At 51.3% G+C, this 22889-nt stretch overlaps 1 long non-coding RNA gene across 1 annotated transcript; it reads left to right on the top strand.

Annotated features, from left to right (window-relative positions):
• The first annotated feature begins 17267 nt into the window (after positions 1-17267).
• On the top strand, positions 17268-17809 carry LOC123331361. Its single transcript, XR_006547944.2, has 2 exons — positions 17268-17363; positions 17658-17809. It is a non-coding gene; the product is annotated as an uncharacterized LOC123331361 (long non-coding RNA).
• The last annotated feature ends 5080 nt before the right edge of the window (positions 17810-22889 follow it).

The raw sequence follows: 22889 nt of genomic DNA, 5'->3' as shown, positions 1-22889 counted from the left end.
AAATCCCAGGGCTGATCTCCTTCAGAATGGACTGGTTGGATCTCCTTGCAGTCCAAGGGACTCTCAAGAGTCTTCTCCAACACCACCGTTCAAAAGCATCAATTCTTCGGCGCTCAGCCTTCTTCACAGTCCAACTCTCATATCCATACATGACCACTGGAAAAACCATAGCCTTGACTAGACAGACCTTTTTTGGCAAAGTGATGTGTCTGCTTTTCAATATGCTATCTAGGTTGGTCATAACTGTCCTTCCAAGGAGTAAGCGTCTTTTAATTTCATGGCTGCAGTCACCATCTGCAGTGATTTTGGAGCCCAAAAAAATAAAGTCTGACACTGTTTCCACTGTTTCCCCATCTATTTCCCATGAAGTGGTGGGACCGGATGCCATGATCTTCGTTTTCTGAATGTTGAGCTTTAAGCCAACTTTTTCACTCTCCTCTTTCATCTTCATCAAAAGGCTTTTTAGCTCCTCTTCACTTTCTGCCATTAGGGTGGTGTCATCTTCATATCTGAGGTTATTGATGTTTCTCCCAGCAATCTTAATTCCAGATTGTGCTTCTTCCAGCCCAGCGTTTCTCATGATGTACTCTGCGTATAAGTTAAATAATCAGGGTGACAATATACAGCCTTGACGAACTCCTTTTCCTATTTGGAACCAGTCTGTTGTTCCATGTCCAGTTCTAACTGTTGCTTCCTGACCTGCATACAGGTTTCTCAAGAGGCAGGTCAAGTGGTCTGGTATTCCCATCTCTTTCAGAATTTTCCACAGTTTATTCTGATCCACACAGTCAAAGGCTTTGGCATAGTCAATAAAGCAGAAATAGATGCTTTTCTGGAACTCTCTTGCTTTTTCCATGATCCAGCGGATGTTGGCAATTTGATCTCTGGTTCCTCTGCCTTTTCTAAAATCAGCTTGAATGTCTGGAAGTTCATGGTTCACATATTGCTGAAGCCTGGCTTGGAGAATTTTGAGCATTACTTTACTAGCGTGTGAGATGAGTGCAATTGTGCAGTAGTTTGAGCATTCTTTGGCATTGCCTTTCTTTGGGATTGGAATGAAAACTGACCTTTTCCAGTCCTGTGGCCACTGTTGATTTTCCAAATTTGCTGGCTTATTGAGTGCAGCACTTTCACAGCATCATCTTTCAGGATTTGAAATAGCTCAACTGGAATTCCATCACCTCCACTAGCTTTGTTTGTAGTGATGCTTTCTAAGGCCCATTTGACTTCACATTCCAGGATGTCTGGCTTTAGGTCAGTGATCACACCATCATGATTATCTTGGTCGTGAAGATCTTTTTTGTACAGTTCTTCTGTGTTTTCTTGCCACCTCTACTTAATATCTTCTGCTTCTGTTAGATCCATACCATTTCTGTCCTTTATCGAGCCCCTCTTTGCATGAAATGTTCCCTTGGTATCTCTAATTTTCTTGAAGAGATCTCTAGTCTTTCCCATTCTGTTGATTTCCTCTATTTCTTTACATTGATCGCTAAAGAAGGCTTTCTTATCTCCCCTTGCTATTCTTTGGAACTCTGCATTCATATGCTTATATCTTTCCTTTTCTCCTTTGCTTTTCACTTCTCTTCTTTTCACAGCTATTTGTAAGGCCTCCCCAGACAGCCATTTTGCTTTTTTGCATTTCTTTTCCATGGGGATGGTCTTGATGATCCCTGTCTCCTGTACAATGTCATGAGCCTCTGTCCATAGTTCATCAGGCACTCTATCTATCAGATCTAGTCCCTTAAATCTATTTCTCACTTCCACTGTATAATCATAAGGGATTTGATTTAGGTTATACCTGAATGGTATAGTGGTTTTCCCTACTTTCTTCAATTTAAGTCTGAATTTGGCAATAAGGAGTTCATGATCTGAGCCACAGTCAGCTCCTGGTCTTGTTTTTGTTGGCTGTATAGAGCTTCTCCATCTTTGGCTGCAAAGAATATAATCAATGATTTCGGTGTTGACCATCTGGTGATGTCCATGTGTAGAGTCTTCTCTTGTGTTGTTGGAAGAGGGTGTTTGTTATGACCAGTGCATTTTCTTGGCAAAACTCTATTAGTCTTTGCCCTGCTTCATTCCGTATTCCAAGGCCAAATTTGCCTGTTACTCCAGGTGTTTCTTGACTTCCTACTTTTGCATTCCAGTCCCCTATAATGAAAAGGACATCTTTTTTGGGTGTTAATTCTAAAAGGTCTTGTAGGCCTTGATAGAACCGTTCAACTTCTTCAGCATTATTGGTTGGGGCATAGACTTGGATTACTGTGATATTGAATGGTGTGCCTTGGAAACGAACAGAGATCATTCTGTCATTTTTGAGATTGCATCCAAGTACTGCATTTCGAACTCTTTTGTTGACCATGATGGCTACTCCATTTCTTCTGAGGGATTCCTGCCCACAGTAGTAGATATAATGGTCATCTGAGTTAAATTCACCCATTCCAGTCATTTTAGTTCACTGATTCCTAGAATGTCGACATTCACTCTTGCCATCTCTTGTTTGACCACTTCCAATTTGCCTTGATTCATGGACCTGACATTCCAGGTTCCTATGCAATATTGCTCTTTACAGCATCGGACCTTGCTTCTATCACCAGTCACATCCACAACTGGGTATTGTTTTTGCTTTGGCTCTATCCCTTCATTCTTTCTGGAGTTATTTCTCCACTGATCTCCAGTAGCATATTGGACACCTACTGGCCTGGGGAGTTCCTCTTTCAGTATCCTATCATTTTGCCTTTTCATACTGTTCATGGGGTTCTCGAGACATGAATACTGAAGTGGTTTGCCATTCCCTTCTCCAGTGGACCACATTCTGTCAGACCTCTCCACCATGACCCGCCCGTCTTGGGTGGCCCCACAGGCATGGCTTAGTTTCATTGAGTTAGACAAGGCTGTGGTCCTAGTGTTATTAGATTGACTAGTTTTCTGTGATTATGGTTTCAGTGTGTCTGCCCTCTGATGCCCTCTTGCAACACCTACCGTCTTACTTGGGTTTCTCTTACCTTGGACGTGGGGTCTCTCTTCACGGCTGCTCCAGCAAAGTGCAGCCGCTGCTCCTTACCTTGGATGAGATATGAAATGTCTGCTTTTATGTACCAGGAGAGAAATTCAAAAATATTCACAGCAGTATTTTGTAACAAAAAAAGTCTGAACATAATCCACTGACAACAGATTGGATAAATAATCCCATCACCATTTAACAGACTGCTGTAAAGCAGTAAAAATGAATGCATTAAGATTCTTTCCATTCATTGCCATGGATGGATCTCACTAACAAAACATTAAGAAGGAAAACTATAGAAAAATGTACACAGCATGATCACAATTAAAGTCCACATTCTGAAAAAAATTAAGTGAAGTATTACTTAGGGACCACTACACATGTAATAGTGAAGGACAGGAAGCCTGGTGTGCTGCAGTCCATGGGGTCCCAAAAAGTCGGACACGATTGAGCGACTGAACAACAACAAGATATGTAATAAAAAATCAAGAGAAGCAAGCCCTGTAACCACAAAACTGGACTTGACGATGATCTTAGACAGGAAGGGAGGAAGACGGTCTGAGGGGCACAGTGGGCTTCGGAGAATCACTCGTGTTCTCTTTCAGAACTCGGGCGGTGAGTACATGGGTCTTTGCTTCATTAGTATTAGTATTACTTTTACACATCATATATGCTATAGATATAACTCCATCATTAAACACACTGACCCCTCTTACTCTCAAATGATCCTCTGGTCGATCCTTGGCTACCCCCTTTCCCTGGGAGAACCTCTGATGCTGTGCATGTCCAGCACTGAGCTCACTCCAGCTTGCCTGTCTGCCCAGCTCCCATGTGGATGTCACTCAGTTACCCTCGGTCAACAGAGCCCCATCAACCCCCTCCACGGGCTGCACGGGTTCTCACATGCTGCCAAAACTGATCACGGAGACGTCATGAATGTGAAATGATGCACTGAATCGCGTTCAGGGAACCTTTGATTATGGGTCTCCTGGGTGTCATTCGCCTTTCGTCAAGCTACAAGCAATGCCAGACGCCTCAACTGATCTCACGGTCGACCTTGGATAACACATTTTGGATTTGCAATGGCTCTGCCTTCTGCAGCAGCCTCAGATGTGCACAGTAGCACACGCTTCCATCCCCAGATGTCGGAAATGTCTGCAATGCAAGGCAGAAGTCAGGCGCTGGCTCACTTCTCTATACGGTCACTCAGGGAGCCTCGATGACCCAGAATTTCTCTGACTCTCAGGGACTGCAGTGGGTGCAGGACTCTATTGAAAATAAAAATGGCCAAAGATTCAAAGACGGTGCATAGGACCCAGCCAGCAGGCAAAATAAACTCTTCCTTCTTATTACTGAAAACAGCTCTGGGATTCCATAGGAATCTGGAAAAGCACTGGAAGAAAGGGACTGGATAAGGAAAGTAACAGAGAGCTGTGGGAAGGGAACAGTGACAGAAGCTGGAGACGATAGGGGAGGCATCATGCAGGTCAAGGGGGCAGTGAAGAGCCTGAGTTGTGTTTTCAGCTAACTCAGGAAGGAGGCAGGACCCACAGACTTCAGTGGGGGCGGGCCAGCTGTGAGGAGCAACTTGGCCCTGGAGGCTTCAGCCCGCCCCACTAGAAGCTCTTGACTCTGCAGGCACCAGGGTGAGGGTGAGGGTCCTGCTTGCTGCAGCCGCCACCTGGGATGGCCTGGGTGCCGTGATGATTCCATTCAGCAGGAACTCTGCGAGGGCCATTGTCTCACGTTAACTAGGCAGGATATCAGGGGCTCCTACATACACAGACTATCAGATGCACACGCAGACCTCGCTGATAGGAGACGCTGCCTGAATTCAGCCTCCTCTCACTGGCCAAGGATAAACAGCCCTCTCTCAACATTCCTCCCGCAGCCCTCCTCTGCTCTCCTGGCTGGAGTCTCTGAGGCCAAGCCAGGCGAAGGAGAAAATTAAAAGGATTAGAGATGTGCCCAGCAGGCTACAGGGCGATCCCCTGAAAGTTTTGAGAGAGGTCTGGAGGCAGGCAGGCCTGTAATAGAAACAGATGAGAGAAGAAGGGTCTGGGTCTCCTTGATCCATAACTTGTTTTATGAAAAATGCAGGTCAAAAATTGAAATATTTGGAAATATATTTTTTTAAAGTAATTCTGAACACTGTTCTGAGATGGCTCATGAACTTGACATATTAGGTTACAGACACAATTCTAGAAAATTGAGCTTCTAATGTTATAAGAACTGCCCTAATAGCTATCTAACTAAACTAACCACCTTGAAAATCAAGTTAGGGGACTAGATCAAGTTAAGATCTAAATAAAGCATAAAATACCCCTTTGCCTTCCACTTTGATTCTGATAAACCATTAAATCCTCCCTCAAGTGTCACCTTACCTTCCCCAACTAAGTCTGCAGTCTGGAAGATTCCAAGTCATTGGTTAGCAGCACCAAATAACAGTTAAATAACTGATTGGTATCACCATCACCACCATCAGCCTATCATCACCAGCATCACCATGACCATCATCAGAATCATCATCATCAAAATCAGCATCATCACCATGATCATCACCACCATCGCCACCAGCATCTCCATCACCATGACCATCATCAGAATCATCATCATCAAAATCAGCATCACCACCATCATCACTGCCATCACCATCATCACCATGGTCATCATCACTATCAGCACCACCATCAGCCTATCATCACCAGCATCACCATGACCATCATCAGAATCATCATCATCAAAATCAGCATCACCACCATCATCACTGCCATCACCATCATCACCATGGTCATCATCACTATCAGCACCACCATCAGCCTATCAGCACCACCATCGCCACCAGCATCTCCAGCACCTTCATCACGATCACCATCGTCACCATCGTCACCATCATCATCACCATCACCACCATCACCATCACAATGAACGTTTCCCTTTAAAAGGCTTCCAGTGACTCTAGCCTGTATATGTGATTATTATCCCTATTATTATTCCCATTTATATTATGGGAAATTAAAATTCAGGAACTTTAGGAAATTTCTTCGAATCATCCGTCTTGTAAAGGAAACTAGAATTTAAGCCCAGAATCGTCTGAGTCGAAAGCCCTCAGTCCCGACCGTAGGACAAGCTGTGTGGTGTCGGCCCCGTGGATGCCAGCCCCCTTCCCGTACCTGGTTGCCAGCCCCCTGGGGACGTGCCAGGACTCTACTGGTAACAAACCCCGTGAGACTTGCACAGAAAGGGGAAACAGACGACTCTGACTATTTCCTGATTAACGTGAGGCCCTATTAGACACGCGGGGATTTCAAACCATATGGAACTGTGTTTGTTTCCTCATTACACTGACTTCATCACAAATTGATTGGTGGCACTCCTTTAGGAAGATAGATATACTTCATTAAATGCATATATTAGCTGCTGCAATTACACACACTTTATTACTCAACCTGAAAATTGCAATAATTTGTTTTTTACTTAAGCACTTTCTTGATGGAACTATTGCTCTTGAAAGGTTTGCAAATGCATCTGGTTGTAATCATTTAAATATATTCCCACTTTAAATATACTAACGCGGTAACTTTTCTTTTTTAGAAGAAACAAATCACTAAAAAGCCATTCTTTCTAAGAATTTAGACAGTATGTGAGAGTTTTCTTTCTTTATAAATGTCCACTTTTTAATAGCCCTGGAAAATACAATATTTCAGTTTACTGAAGCCCAGTGATTGAACACAAAGCTGACCCTTTACTATATGAAAGGATAATAGGAAAACCAATGCAGAAACACTTGTATAAGCCAGAAGGAAAGCTATCATGCCAGGCTGGCTGAGTCCCATGTTTAGGGAGTCTAAGAAAATATGATCAAAGAGCCATGAAAATTCTAGATGTAGGAGGGGACAAAACTGATGCAAAAGACAATGAAAAATTATATAGTCTAATAACTAGTGACTAAATCAGACAATGTTTTCAATTAATTACCCTTAAAAAACCTCCAGTCTCAAAAAAGTTTAACTGAAGTCTTCCACCTATCAGCTGTCAAGCTAAAAAAATATGCAACCTAAAAGTTGAGAATCATACTTAATTCATCAGACGTATTGAGAACTTAAGCCTGGAAGGCAGCCTCTAAGATTGCTCAGAGGGACTGCTCTGAAGAGATGAGGGAGGAGCCAGGATATACAGGGCTTTTTTCTTTTTTTTCAACAAAAATCAGGCAGTTGGAACATCAAAAGATTACTGTTAATTAAAAAAAAGCCACACATCTTCAGTTAATGAACTTAGTGCTTTTCTGCAGATGGCAAGACGCAAGAGTCTGGGCTCACTGAGATCATTCCTTTGAGATGCACCTTAGCGAGATCTGGCCGGAGTCCTGCTTCTCTCCGCCCTGACCCCTCAGGCATGCGCCATCGGGCGGAGGCTGCAGCGGCTGCCGGCTCGATGGCCACCACATCCTTGGTTTGCCAACACAGCTGGGGGCATTCCTGGTCCACACAAGATGCATTAGCTTCTCCGAGGTGAAAAACACTGATGATTTTCCAATTGTTTGAGCAGCACATAACAACAGAGGTCTGATGAATCATGGTGATGATGACTGACGAGGAGGAGGAGAAAGAAGTAAGTGGAACAAAGATCCAGAGGAGATGGGAGAGGATGCGTCCGCCCTGGAGGAGGCCTGGCCGTCTTCCTGGCAGCTGGAGGAAGCTGGGAGGAAGGTTTCCTGGTCCCCTACTGGAGACGAGGTGTCGCAGGGGGCACAGAATTTGTAGGAGGAGGAGTGCAATGTCACCTGCTGTCTTAAATTCTGTCTCAGAACCAGAGCTGAGGACAAAGACACACCAAAGCCTCAGGAAGCTTCACACCCACAAGTGGCGCAAAGCCCTGGGAGGCAGCAGGCCCTCCTCCTGCCAGGAAGAGACCCCACGGCCCTGCTCAGCCCCTCCCCTGCCCAGGCCGCAGCACTGCAGCCCAGAGGTGGCCAACGAGGGCTGAGACTTGTGCCCTCTGCCTAAGGGCGCGGGGGCTCCTTTTGGCCCCCAGGCAAAGGGCTAAAGAGATGCTGGCTCACGCCATAAACAAAGGTTGGAGAAGTGAAGTCACTCAGTCATCTCTGACTCTTTGCAACCCCATGGACTGTAGCCCACCAGGCTCCTCCGTCCATGGTATTTTCCAGGCAAGGATACTGGAGCGGGTTGCCAACCGGGCTTTTCTAAATGCTGGTTAACTGCCTCCCACTCCTCCTTGAACGGGGGTGGCGGCAGAGAGGAGAGCAGGGGTCAGTGGAGCCCTGGACTGCCTCTTGGTATGAGTGCACACTGGGCAATGGTACTGGGCGTGTGCCACCTTGCAACCCCCAACCCAAATGGACAAGGGGGTGGAAGGGGTGCGCGACTCTGAGGCAGGGGGAGGGGGGAGGGAGGAGGTTCTCCACGACACGGAAGGGGCCTGAGAGGCCCTATAGGCACCCCCACACGTTTCCCAGAGGCACCTGCCAGGGAGCAGCAGTGGACACCCGCCACTCAGAGGGCAGGTGCCAGAGAGGCAGCCACAGCCTGCAAACCACACTGACTGCAGCAGGCGGCTGGGGACGCTGCCCCGCTGCAGCCTCGCAAACCAGTGGACAGAGCCTGGGGCCAGAGCGGTTGGGAAAGCCTGGACCACGCTTCTCCCCGCGAGGCTCCCCGGGGCCTCCTGGAGGTGGGGAATAGTGAGACTGGAGCTCAAGCTGGGTTCGCTCGGGCTTTTCATAAACAAAGTGACCAGAACGCCTGCAGGAGGGAAACGGGGCAACACACAGCTGAAGACGGTTCTTAGAGATGGCCGTTCTTGGAAAACGTACTTAGAAAAGGACGTTTCATGGCCGTACTCCACGGAGTTGGTCAGCCAAATGTTAGTGCTCAGATCACTGGCAGATGGAATTGAAAACAAACAGAGTCAGACAAGTAACGTCCACCTGTGCTGGGAGCTGGGAGGCCAGGGAAGCCCCGAACTGAAGACTTTCTCCAGCAAAGCACAAAGCCCAGGTTGGACACAGAGGAGCAAATAACACGCAAGATTTCCTCGTGAACCAAAAGCCACCATAGAAACAACCTATAATCAGGCCTGTTTTCTTCTAAGTGTCGTAACTCAGTGGTTTACATGCTCATGTCCAGTGTCGACTTTCCACAAGCCCCACCGGGGGCAGTTTTAACGCCATCCTGTCCAAGGTGTCAGAAGTCCAGGTGAGTGAGGACCTCTGCAGGTGCCTGCCTGCAGCTCTGGTCCGTCCATGGGTTTGGAGACAGGACTGTTCAGCAGGCAAGGTGTTGCTGGAGCCAGATCACTACAGTTCAAATCACGTCCATCATCTACTCACTGAACGCCGAAGAAGAGATGTTTTTGAACTGTGGCTCCAGAGAAGACTCTGGAGAGTCCCTTGGACTGCAAGATCAAAGCAGTCAATCCTGAAGGAAATCAACCCTGAATATTCATTGGAACAAATAATCCTGAAGCTGAAGCTCCAATACTTTGGTTACATGATGCAAAGATCTGACTCATTAGAAAAGACCCTGATGCTGGGAAAGACTGAGGCAAAAAGAGAAGGGGGCGACAGAGGATGAGATGGTTGGATGGCATCACCGACTAAATGGATGAGTTTGAGCAAGCTCCAGGCGATAGTGAAGGACAGGGAAGTGCTGCAGTCTATGGGGTCGCAAAGAGTCGGACGTGACTGAGCAACTGAACAACAGCAATCCACGCACTGCAGGCTAGAATGGGTTATACATCAACACCAGACCACCTGCACTCTCTCTCCAATCATGAGTCATTATTGGCGCTTTCTCAACTTCATATGATGTTGATACAAATGCAGCTTCGAGCCCTCACCCACTGGATCACCGCTCACATGGTGCTTAGGAGAATTCCTGGAGCTGCTCCGAGTCCCAAAGTCAGGTTACGCTGCAGGGGAGTGGCAGGTGGAGGGGTGAGTGCCGGAGGGGGTCTTCAGCCACCTGCTTCCCCATGCAGGGCTCCCACACATCCATCTCAGTGTCTCTCCCACGTCTGCACGAGCAATTAAATTAATGTCACTTCACCCTGCTGGGGCATCCCAGTCTACACCACACGCCAGCCTGATTAAGCTCAGCGGGCCCAGAACCCCCTGGGATGACATACGTTGGGTGGGTGAGTACACACCCTAAGGTCTACACTTCACAAAGCCGGCGACAGAGTCTGCAGACCTGGCATCCATTTGTCAGCTAAAACCTGCAAGGCGGAGGAAAGACAGAGCATGTTTTGCTCAATTTAGAGCCTACTTGAAATTAATGGAGAATAAATGCTCGAAATTCAAACCTTTCAAGGGACAATTTCCATTAAGCCCGAGCTCAGCTTCATTTCTGATCCACTGTTGCAAAGAGTAACAGCTGTTTGGGGCACTATAACTGTAATCGAGCCACTGAGGCCATAAACTTGAAAAAGAAAACTCTCTCTCTGATGGTCATCAGGAGAGGAGGGCAGTCAGCAGCACACTGGCTGAAACCCCGTCCCCGGCGAGTGGCCGTCACATCTGCTGCGGTTGCAGGCCACTGCGTAGAGATGCGACTCATCACAGGGCTTCCCATCCATGCGGAGGGCAGCCCTGGCCACAGAGAGGGCCCGCGAAGGAGGGCCAGCCTGGCAGGGAGGAGACGCTGTCCCGACGCTCTGGTGGGCTGGAGGAGGGGACAGAAACCGCCTCCTTCAGCTCGTCCACCTTGCAGGGTCTGGCTCCTCCATCCAGGACCCGGGGACACGGGTGCAAACAAGTTCATGCACTCCTTCCAGCAAGTTTACTTCACAGCAAGGGAAGTAAATACTTCACAGAGGGGAAATAAATACTTCAACACAGTAAGGCTTTCCTTTAACAGCATTCACATCCACGAGGCATCGAATGCAGGCTTAGGGAGAGACTCTAGGGTGCAACTTACGGGAGCCAAGGCGGGCAGGGGTGGTCAACACGGAGACCTCCAGGGAGAGGGTCTCCCAAGCACAGCAGCTGGAGAGCACAGGGTGCTGGCGGGAAGTACTGAGTGGAGGAGAGACGCCTGGAGAGGCAGGAAGGGCTGGAGTGTGGGCCAGGCCATCAGGGCGATGCCACACATCAGAGGGTTTGGGCAGGAGAGGGGCCCTGTTTGGTCTGTGCTGTTAGAGATGCCTCGTTGTGGTGCCCCAGGGCCCAAGAGGACGGGAGGAGAGCTGGCAGGAGGCGACCGGGATGGCCCAGGGGAGCGTGATTCAGGGCTCGGATAAAGGAGGGTGAAGACCCCCAGGCCTGGAGCTGGACCAGACGTGGGCGAGGGTTCTGGACTCAGCTCTGCATCCTTGGTGCCCCCTGCCTCCCCCCAGAATGGGCACTCCAGGGGAGGAACAGGCTTTGCCCATGGGCTTGCTCGCTTCCAAGTTTGGGGTGATAATCATCAAGAGAGGGACACAAGGGGAGGAGAGGGTGAGTGGCGTCTGGGAGGTGTGTTCAGGTTATGGCTCCTGGAGACTTTTCAGTGGAGGTATCGGGAGGCAGGCGGAGGGGAGCTCGGCTGGGAGGACGTCTGAACGGTGAGGGAAGCGCTGCTGTCAGAGTACCTGGGAGGCACCGGGACCCCGAGGACGTCTTCCACCCACGGGACACAGAATCAGGGAGAGGAGAACAGGATTCTGCCCAGTGTCCAGCGGGGGAAGAGCAGAGGCCGGAGAGGACCAAGGCAAGAGCGCAGGGAGAGGAAATCCCTCTGAGAGGAGCCCCGTGAACTCCCTGTCGAGTTCCCCCTGCGATTTCCTCCCAGCCCAGGAGAGTCCACTGCCACCTGTCAGTCTCCTAAGAAAGCATGACGTTTCCTGCCTCTGACACAGTCCCTGCCCTGCACCAGGAGTGCAGACACAGGGGGATGGCTGTGTCCAAGGGGGATGGAAAGTAAGATAAAGACTAAAGTGTTCTTTTGGATGGAGCATCACAGAAAATATTGGTTTCCTTAAGAAGGAGGTCTGCACGATGTGACTGGAGACATCCACCGGAGAGCCCCTTTGTGGGGGAGGGGAGAAAGGATGGATACAAAGATGATTCTTTCAGAAAGTCTGGCACAATGAACCTCCCTGAGGACAGGGCCTGTAAATTACCAAGTGCCTAATAGTGAAAGTTGCTCAGCCATGTCCATCTCCTTGCAACCCCATGGACTGTATCCCACCAGGCTCCTCTGTCCATGGAGTTCTCCAGGCAAGAATACTGGAGTGAGTAGCCATTCCCTTCTGCAGGGGATCTTCCTACCCAGGAATGACCTCGGGGCTCCTGCACTGCAGGAAGATTCTTTAACTCTGAACTACCAGGGAGGCCCAGGGCATAGCAGGAGGTATGCAAATGTTTGATGGCTGAATGAATGAATGAATTTCCACGCAGGCTCACAGCAGAGAGAGGTGAAAACAGGTGTCCAAGTCAGAAGGGCGTGAGAATGAGCAGGAACGTAGGCCCCGAGGGGAAAGCCCTGGAGACAGGCAGGATTCCCCAGGTGCCTGCGGCAGTGGGTGGGGGGGGGGAGTCCACGTGGGGGACGAGGCTGGACGCACAGACTCAGTCTACGCTGGTGAGACCCTGCTGCCACTCGTGAACTCTTCTGCTGAATTCAGGAGGCCGTGAGGGAATGTCCAAGGTCCTGGCAGAAAACACCATGGTGGGTGGAACACAGATGGCTCCGGGGAGAATATGAAACGGAGGACCTCAAATCTAAAGCCAGAAACTATTTCTCGTTGCTGTCTTCAAATAGCACGTCACTTGTCTTCCAGATGGAGGTATACAGATAAGAAATGTACAGAAATCACCCTTCTGGGCCCCACGACGAAAACGTACCAGTGACTGGCTAAGGAAGTAGCCTGAGAAACGTGGCCGCCCACCGTGACTGAAGCACAGGCTCCAGGGGACACACGGGCTCGACTCCAGGCCAGGATCGTAATCTAGATGGAAGCCTCGGGACCGGCACTCAGACACCGTGGTGGCGGTTTAGTCTCCGTCGTGTCCGACTCTTTGCGACCCTGTGGACTGTAGCCCGCCAGGCTTCTCTGTCCATGGGATTCTCCAGGCAAGAACACTGGAATGGGTTTCCACTTCCTTCTCCAGGGGATCTTTCCAACCCAGGGATCAAACCCGGGTCTCCTGCATTGCAGGCAGATTCTTTACTGACTGAACTACGAGGGAAGCCTGGGGTCCCTTTGAAATAAAAATGCAAACAGCCTCATCCACAGTTTGGTCTCTAATCAAGCCAGACACGCTGGTCTTTAAGCTGAGAGCCTTGAAGACCCACCAGATGCCTGGACCGATGGAAACGCAGGTGGAGACTTGACCCTACTGTGTCGCATGGGTACCCACAGTGGGTGGGCACCCTCCGGGGCTCAGGGGCCCTTCCGCTGCCTGGCGCTTCCGGGAGCTTCACACAGTCCCCTTCCTGCTCTATCCGAGATCCCAGGAAAGAAGATGGAACCACTGTGCTCGTCTCACCTGCACACTTTGCTGTTAGAACCCGGTCTCAGGCTGGTCGAGTCAGAGACCATCCGTAAGACTTCCTGCCATGGAGATCCTGGTGTGTTAAAAAGCAGCTCACTCCAGTCAAGGGAAATGCAACTTCAGGAACGGAAATCTCAGGTCAACTTCACTAGCCCTGCTCCAGTTCCACGTCTTCTCTTTGAAAGCCAGCATCAGAAGAAAATTAAAGTGTGGCTTCCCGTGGGGCTTGAATTTGATAGAAGTAAAAATAGTTTGGTTAATTTCAAGAAATCCAGCACCAGCCAGCTCAATTCTAGTATCACCCACCGGAGTTTCTTTGGAGGTCCCTACAAGGTAACAGTGATAAGGCCGGTGGAAACACAGCCAGAAGGCCTGGGAGCTGTCTCCCAGGAGCCACAGTGGGGCGCGGCAGGGGTGACGGAGGACGTGGCCCGTCAGCCCGAGACTAGCGTCAGCACGGTCACAGCCCATCGTGCGGGCTCCATGCCCCAGATGGACTATAAACGGGCTGTGACATAGAGTCCCCCCTCTGTCCACTGTGGAATATTTTCAAGTTCAAGTTAACCTCTACTGAGATTCCGAGTTAATATCACGGATCAAGTCTGATGATGGAAACTCAGGAGGAGTTACTGCCTCTGCAGAGCTGTCCACGTGAGAAATTCAGGGCAAGGTCCTGCTGCATAAACATGGTGTCTCACCTGATACAAAATCACTCAGATCAGTCAGAGGGTGGAGGCATGTGATGGGGAGAAGTGAGACCTTGAGAGCGAGACTCCCCCTGCCCGGGACACCCCTCATCGCCGCAGAGAGGAGGGGGTGACCCCAGGAGTCGCATCTGACTGGGGCCTGTGGCACCACCTCCAGGAGATCTAGCTGCCCCTCAGCTCACACTCCCAGCACCCTCTGCAAGGTGCTGCGGGTCTGGAGCCTTCTCTGTGGGTCAGCCGTCGAGCCCCTGTGCCCGCAGGGCTGATGCAGAGCCAGGAGGGAAGTAGAGAACCGCCAGGGTCTGCTGAGGGTGCCCTGGGGGCGGGGTTGGCAGTGAGGCTTGTGTGGCCTGGGGACTGGGGTGGGCTTCCTAGGGACCCCCGATCTGTGCCTCAAATCACTCTGCTTGTCCCTGTAGATAATTCAGATTAAACCTCGCTTTAAAAGTAGAAAGGAGATTTTAGAAGGAAGTGACTAAGAGACTTGAGCACAGCCAGAGGGGAGGAAAGTGACGGGCCGGAATTGCCACCTCTCATCCACTCACCAACTTTGCCTCCCGGCTTTTCGGCCGAGATGTGTGGGAGGAGAGACTCACAGGCGATGGTCTCCACGTGCTTTCCAGCTTCTAAAAACTCCCCGTGATGGCGCTGCTCTCTGAAATGAAAACAGGATTCGTTCGTGGCCTGGAAGCGGCGTTTGAAAGGTGCCACGCTTCTTTATAGCAAAAGCAGCTCTTAGTCACTTTGGAGGAGGGCTGGCGGCTCAAGGACCACCTTCTCTTCCCCCAAAGCTTCGGCTTCTCCGCCAGGTGCGGGGGGTCTGCAGCCCTCAGCCAGCGTCCCGTCGCCGCTCAGCCTCCGTGGGAACAAGTGACCGCATCCACGGCACCTGGGCTTCAGGGAACACCGTCCCGGTACATTGTCAGCGTCAGCTTCACCTTTCAGAATGAGTGACAGGATCAGGACGTTCTCAAATGCTCTTCCAAAAGAACTCACTATGGAAATAAATGCTCTTTCTGCTACAACGCTATCAGCTGTGATTTTGAAGCTGGCGGCAATCAGTCCCTGTTAACTGGGGGAGAGCAGCTTGAACTGGATGCTGTCTGCTCGCCCCCCACGCCCTCCGAGGAGACACCTTCAACTTCAGAGTCTTGCTGATGTTATTCATTTAGAAGAGCCACCTCCGCTTATCAGTCTGATTGGAAATCCTACAAAACCTGACGTGCTCTCACAAGGGAGATCCTCAAGCTGAGGTCTGCAAGCAGCCCCAGCGTCTGGGAGCAAACCCCGGCTTGCCCCCAAGTCAGCATCTCCCAGCACCTGCCTCCCAGCCACTGCCCCTGGTGACCCGGTAGACACGGTCCTGCTGGGATGCCCAGCTCCCTGATCAGGTAGAGACATCCTGCTGGGATGCCCAGCTCCCTGACTGGGTAGAGGCAGTCCTGCTGGTATGTCTGGCTCCCTGACTGGGTAGACATGGTCCTGCTGGGATGCCCAGCTCCCTGCCAACCCGCTGCAGGTGTGGGGGTGCTCTGCAGGAGATGGTTCTGGTGCAGGGGCCTCCATTTTCAGACAACTCAGAAGATATCCCAGGATCTCTGTACCTTCAGGATAGTTTCCTCTTTACACTTCTCTCAACTACAGTTAAACTATGACATATGAATTATTTGATATAATGTCTGTCTTCTCCCACCAGATAAAGGTCTGTTGAGGCAGCGACCTGTCTCCTTAATCTCATTCTCCTCGTGGGAGGAAGCTCGGCATCTGGCGTAGAGCAGACATTTAAGTGAATGGACCAACCGATCCATCGCCGAATCAGCCCGTAAATCTGGGTTCCGCAGTGAAGCCCATTTTCTCTCTTGGCAGTCTGGAGGTGAGCATCACTGGAGCTGTCAGAAAGAGCAGGCATGCACCCTGCATATCGGGATGATAGCGTGATGGATTCTTCCCACAATTCAGCGGGTTTGGATCCCACGGCCGACTCACCCCCACGAGGCCCCATGACGTCCCAGACTCGTCTCACAGGGAGAATCCGCACCCAGGACAATCCCCTTCTTTGCTCATCCTGGGGCGGGGGGACACATGTGCGGCCCACCTGGGCCAGTATGGACAGGCTTCTTCTGGACTGCACTGGTCCACGTGGCCTCTCAGCCCACAGGTGCATCACACACACACACACACACTCACACTCACAGACACATACTCTCACAAATCACACATACACTCACACACATGCTCACATACACACTCTCACACTCACACACAGTCACACACACACACACACACATACTCTCACACACACACACTCACACTCACAGACACATACTCTCACACTCTCACACATACACTCACAGACACATGCTCACATACACACACACTCACACACACATACACACTCACAGACACATACACACACACATACACTCACATACTCACACTCACATACACACTCTCAGGCACTCACATACACACTCACATACTCTCACACACACACACTCCCACATACACTCACAGACACACTCACACACATACTCACACACTCAAACACACACTCTCACATTCATACACTTACACACACGCACTGAAACATGCACACACACACACACGCTCACACACATGCTCAGAAATACGCACACACACTCACACTCACACACACTCGTACACACACATGCTCACACACGTGTGCTTGCACATACACACACATGCTCACACACATGCTCACACACACACATACAATGCACTCATACACACAACACACACGCACTCACACACACATTCACACACATGTACTCACAGACACACACACACACGCTCAGACACATGCACTCACACTCACACACACATACATGTGCACTTGCTTTCTGGGCAGCTCAGTGCTCCTCCAGTTCACAAATCTTGGAGAAGTCACAGGTTTCTGTGGGAAGGCCAAGATGTACAGAGTCGGACACGACTGAAGCGACTTAGCAGCAGCAGCAGCAACAAGATGTATAGCTTAGTAGCAGAAAAATGCAAAAAGACCTTCTGTTACCAAAATAGGAAACTAAATGTTAATTCTTTTCTCAAAAGAGGAAAAGTCATTTCCCAGAGATCTCAATCCGAGTGAAAAGGTCACCTTTGGATGAGCAGCTGGAAATGGCTCCCGTCTCAGGAGGCTTGGCAGGTAACTCACCCCCGGTGATCACTCAGTCACGTGGCACCTGTAGGGGCTGTTTTGCTGCTGCTGGCAAAGGACCACACCTGGGACGCATGCCCATGGGCACCTTTCACATGCTCGGGGAGCAGGAGGAGCTGAAGAGCAAGGACTCAGCCCCGGTGTCAAGCAGGGAAAACCCCACAGCAGCTGGACGCAGCCTGGAGTTGCAAAGTCTCCCCCACACCACTGCACGTGCCCTCCTGCCGTTCCACTGTGCCTGCGGTCACGGGCTGTCTCATTCCTGCCCCTCACCCTCTGCAGGAATGCCAGAGCTGGCCCCCGGAGACCCCAGGAGGACAAGAGACAGGCTCTGGCTGACCACCTCCAGATGCCCTGACCTCTGCCTGTGTGACAGCTCACGCCGGAGCCCCACGCCCTGCCACCCTTGCCCAGCGGCTGGAGGCCCGCAGTTCCATGATGCTCATAAAGAGAAAAATATGTTCTCAATAAGGGCAACACTTAATATTCACTAGTAACAAATCACAGCACGGGTAGCACAACAGCACTGAGAACTTAATAACGGGAGGTTAATAACCATAAAATACTAGGGCCGTTCTCCTGCGGGACTGGGAGGCAGCTCCAGCTGTTCACAAGAGCAGCCTGTTTAGGGAAGAAGCCTTGACAGAGTGAAGCACCTTGGTGCCTACCTTGGCACTGACGTGTGTCCAGGCACAGACCTCTAGGGGAGCTGCGAATGGGCATGGATTTGGGTTTTTAAGTTTTGCTTCGGCTGAAAGACAGATTAAACACAAAAGATGACAAGCTAGAAGAATGTTCATAATTTATCATAAAGTCAACCTCAAAAATGGGCTTTTGTTAAATTGCATTATTTGCAGGTTTGTAAGTATTTTCAGCAAGAAAGCGCCTGGGCTCTTCACCAGCCCTCTCGACCCTTTGTCTTGACTACCAGCTGATGAAGCCCAGCTATCGCCCTGACCACTGTGCTTGCCAGCCTCTGTGTGCTGGAATGACGGGGATTTCTTCCTCACTGGGGACATCTTTTCAAATATTCGAGCACCAAGCCTATCCTGTCCACCCCACTCGTGGAAAACTAATTATCATAGTTAAAGTGAAACACAGCAATGAAGAAGCAATTGATCCATAACAAACGGGCCAGACGCTCATTTCCAAACCACTGATGCTCCTGATGCGGCTGTCTGCGGAGCTGCGGTCGGGTCCTCACAGGGGACAGATCTCATTCTCAGAGGGGGGCTGGGAGCTCCTGACTGGGTATGGACAAGAAGGAGAGTGACAGTCGTGTGAAGAGCATGTGCGCTGAGCTATTGAGGCTGGGACCAGTGAGGCTGTAAATTCCTCCCAAGGTCGTTCCACAAAGACGTGTGTAGAACGTGACACGGCCTTCAACATTCAAAACCTTCTGCACTGTAAGGGCTCAGGTATATTTGAGGAAAACAGTCTTGTTTCGTTACGGGGTCAGAAGGAAATTGTTGGGGGCAAGTTTTCTTTGCACACCCAAAGAGCTTACACACACACACACACACACACACACACTCCAAAGAGAAGCTCAAATCAAAGTTGCTTCCCACGTGGATTCCTGCAATACTCTGGGCAGAAATTTATAGCATTTTCCTGGGAGAGCTCGCAGGAGGTTGCCCTTTGACAGCTCACCACTATATTGAAGTCTCTGTTCAAGGATCTTGAAGAGGGCGGCACCCGGATGAGCAGTTCGGAGCATGCGTTGGCAGTGAGGGGGCCTCACAGGGGCCGAGGGGACGTCCCTCGCACAACAAACAAATCTGAGGGTAAGCAGGTCATTTAAACAGGGGTTTGCCCGGCGGTGCCCAGTCCCAGGCAGAGGCAGGGCTCAAGGCCACCAGGCACCACGGCTGCAGCCGCAGAACGGAGGCCTGCCCAGCACTGACCCGGAAGGTGCAGACAGCAGCCTCTGGACTCACCACTGGGAATGCAGCCCTCAGGCGGGCACCGTGCCCACACGCCTCAAGGGCGGCCCCTCACAGACACCGCAGGCTGAGCAGACGTTCTTTGTGAAGTTGGACCATGGTATCTGGAACAGCCTCCGCCATGGAAAGGAAGCATGGAGGGGACAAAATGGAGTGGCCGTGGGCCTTCCTCAAGTCCTGTGTCCACAGATTCAAGCGAGTGGACGTCTGAGGGGAGGACTCAGGGGTCTGAGCCAGACACGGGGGTCCAGGAGAGTGCGGGCCTGAGGGGCTGCAGCGGGAAGAAAACAATTCCTCAGGAGGGATGCTCTTCAGAAGCCCCGTCCCACACTCCTCTGGTCGTCAAGTCACCAAAAGTACAGAAAGACCGAGAAACTCACAGCGACAGGAGCCAAGGGGGACGCGAGACTGAACGAGTGTGGTGTCCAGGGTCCCCTCCGGGGTGGAAAAACGACATCAGGCAAACGCGAGGGAGGTAAGAGTGAAGCACAGATGGTACCTGATAGCGACACGTCTGCACTCTGCGTCAGGTGTGACAGATGTACCGCAGGGACGTGAGACGCTGGCAGTGGGGGATCTGGGTGTGGAGTATGCTGAATATGTCTACGTATCTCAGCCGCTTTTCTGTAAGTCTAAGATTACTCTAAAACAAAAAGGCTGTTAAAACTTAAAGTATAAATCCATCACACCTGTGTCTGCTGTGGGTGGTTTGGGAGGGGCGCCTCTCACCCAGGACTCAGCCCCCAGCTCTGCCTTCTCAGTCTGGCTGAAGCCTGGTACCCACAGGGCATCCTCACCTGTCCACTCATGGACCTCTTGGGACATGCAAGTTGATCTCTGAAAATGCTCATTACAGGTTCCAACAGCAGAAAAGGATGTAAATTCTGGCATATTAAACTTTACAGTGAAACTGTTTCTCATTATTAAACGCAACACATGGAATCTGAAAGGCAAGGCTTACCTACCCACTGTCTCCCCAGCTCAAAAATTCACAGACAAGCTCTTCTTCACAGCCAGAATTTTCCACAAGTCCGTGTTCTCCCTCTTAAACTCATATGTCCATCCCCTTCTCCCACGGACTGTTATCCGCACGGGATGCTGTCTACACTTGGAGCTGTGCTGCCCCTCACCCTCTCGCTCTCCTCGGCCCGAGAACATTGATGCGAATCTAACTTTTCCTTTCCAGTGACCGTGAGGCTCTAATGTCAAAAATAATTTTCTTCCGGATTGAATTTTGCTACTTTGTTACGAGTACACAACTAATCAGAACGAAAGTGTTATCTGAATCTCGATGAACACATAGCAAGCATAAAATACATCTTTATTAGAAGCGCCTCACTGAATGAAATGGACGGGCTGATTCTTCCAAACGGTTCATTTATCCTTGGGTGACTCCATACTGCTAGGAGGGGGCTAGGGGCGAGGACCGATTCTGCGTCCATTGATTTTCTGTAGCTGTATGAGCTGAGAAAACGTGAGGATGAGGGTGGAGTTCAGACCCAGGGTCTGCTCAGCTGGGCTCCCAGTCACCTGGCCCACACAGCTGCTCAGTGCGAGACGGGCCCCGGACTCGGGTATGGGCACACCGCTGCCCCCCACCTCCACATAGAGCACCCCAGGGAGGTGGCCTCGCTCTGAAACTGTCACCAGAGGATCCTGGCACACATGCGCCCCCGCCCAAAAGATGTAGCCCCCACCTCACCCCTGAGAAACAGCCCTTCGGCTGTCGGCGTCAAAAGACCGATGTTGTCAAGTTTCTCCACTCCCCAGGCATAGACGGCAGCCCCTGCACATCCCGTCTGCACTTCAGGAGGAGACAGCCTGGAGGAGGTCAGTGTCAGACCCACTCTGTCCTGCGAAGGGCTCTCCTTACAGCCCAGGTGACCTCTGGTGCCCAGCATCCCAGGGGAGGGTCAGCCCTGGGGCAAACGCGGGCGTCTGGAGGGAACCAGGCGGTAGGCCAGGTGCCTTCATGGGGCAGAAGGAGTCCCAGCACATAGGGACGGGGGTCTTCCCAACTGTGCATGGCCAGGATGTCTCCAGGCACGGTCAGAGCTGCAGAGGTCAAGAAGGAAACAGCACAGCATGCCTGGGCATCTAGAACTTTCTCCCACAGGCCCTCAAGGCTGGGGGGCAAGGGCAGCCTAGGCTCCTGGTCCAGCGGGTGAAGGGACCACGAGTGAGAAGGTCAGGACACTGGGAGGCCTCGGCAGAGGGGCTGGGAGAGGTGGTTACAGCGTAGAGCGGCTGAGCCCTTACCAACCTGGGTCCTGGACCCAGTCCAGCTCCGAGCCTCGGTGAAGGCTGACGGTGAGCCTGTCTGAGCCTGGCGTCCTCAGCCCCAAATGACAGGCCCCCTGCGTAGACTTTCCAAAGACGAAACCCTGTTAGGCAGGGGCAGTGAAGGTCAGTGCCCTCCTAGACTCACTCACCAGCCCCAGAAAGGACCCTCACACACCCCGACCTGCATGGCGAGCCCGCACTGGGCAGCCTGGGGGCACAGCAGAAAGTCAAGTGCAACTTCACAACTTCACAAGGGTCCCCGACACCAGCTTAGGGCCATGGTCAGAGCAAGACGCAGGCACATCCTAGTCCCTGCGGGCAAATGTCCCTGCCTTCTGCAGCCCTGGATGCTGGGCCAGGAGGCAGCCACACCACACCAGGGGCAGACACGTGCCCAGGGTGCCCGAGGGTGCCACCCAAGGGTGGCCACCGCCTGCTCCCACCCTTCCAGGACACACCTAAGGACACCATGGCAGAGCCCCAGGCCTCCCGCCTGGAGGTCTAGAAATCCAGCCTGCATTCAAGTCCCTCGGTCTCAGTACCCCTTCCACTTTTGGTGGCAGCACAATAGTTACTCACAATCGTATTAATAGATTTGGGCTTCCCAGGTGGCTCAGTGGTAAAGAACTCGCCGGCCAATGCAGGAGACGCAGGAGACGCAGGTTCAATCCCTGGGTCGGGAAGATCCCTTGGAGGAGGGCATGGCAACCCACTCCAGTGTTCTTGCCTGGAGAATCCCGTGGACAGAGGAGCCTGGCGGGCGACAGTCCACATGGGTCGCAAAGAGTCAGACACAGCTGAGGGCGCACACCCAGACACACAATCGCAGATCAGTGTTCTGCCTCTGAAATCAGAGGCAGTAGTGAGGCTGGCTGCATGTGACGGCGGAGCGGGCACCATCTCGCTGGGCAAGAAGGTGCTGGGTGGAGGCCAGCACCCACCTGGGGCCAGCCAGAGGACCATGCCCTCGCAGGCCCCGGGCACACGCTGACCTGGCCTGACGCGTCCAGTGTAGCAGAGACCAGAAGCACCACGCGCTGCAGAAGCCACTGACAGCGTGGCGCAGGCCTCGGGGAAGTCCTGAGGAGGCAGTCCAGTGGGTTCGGGAAAGGCTCCTAGGCTGAGAAGTAACAGCAGCCTAATGTTTCTTACATCCGATAAGCGTATTTTTGCAATCTGAAGCAACCGAACACAGATTTGCATTTGCCATTTTAGCTGAGCTACAAATCCCATAACTGCTCCTTTAAAAGAGACTGAGGGTTTGTGCTACGGCCTTAAAGAACCAAAG

This window comes from Bubalus bubalis, chromosome 23, assembly GCF_019923935.1.
Source record: "Bubalus bubalis isolate 160015118507 breed Murrah chromosome 23, NDDB_SH_1, whole genome shotgun sequence".
Lineage (NCBI taxonomy): Eukaryota > Metazoa > Chordata > Mammalia > Artiodactyla > Bovidae > Bubalus > Bubalus bubalis.
The sequence above is the reverse complement of the archived record's forward strand: the minus strand, read 5'-3'. Positions and strand labels throughout refer to the sequence as shown.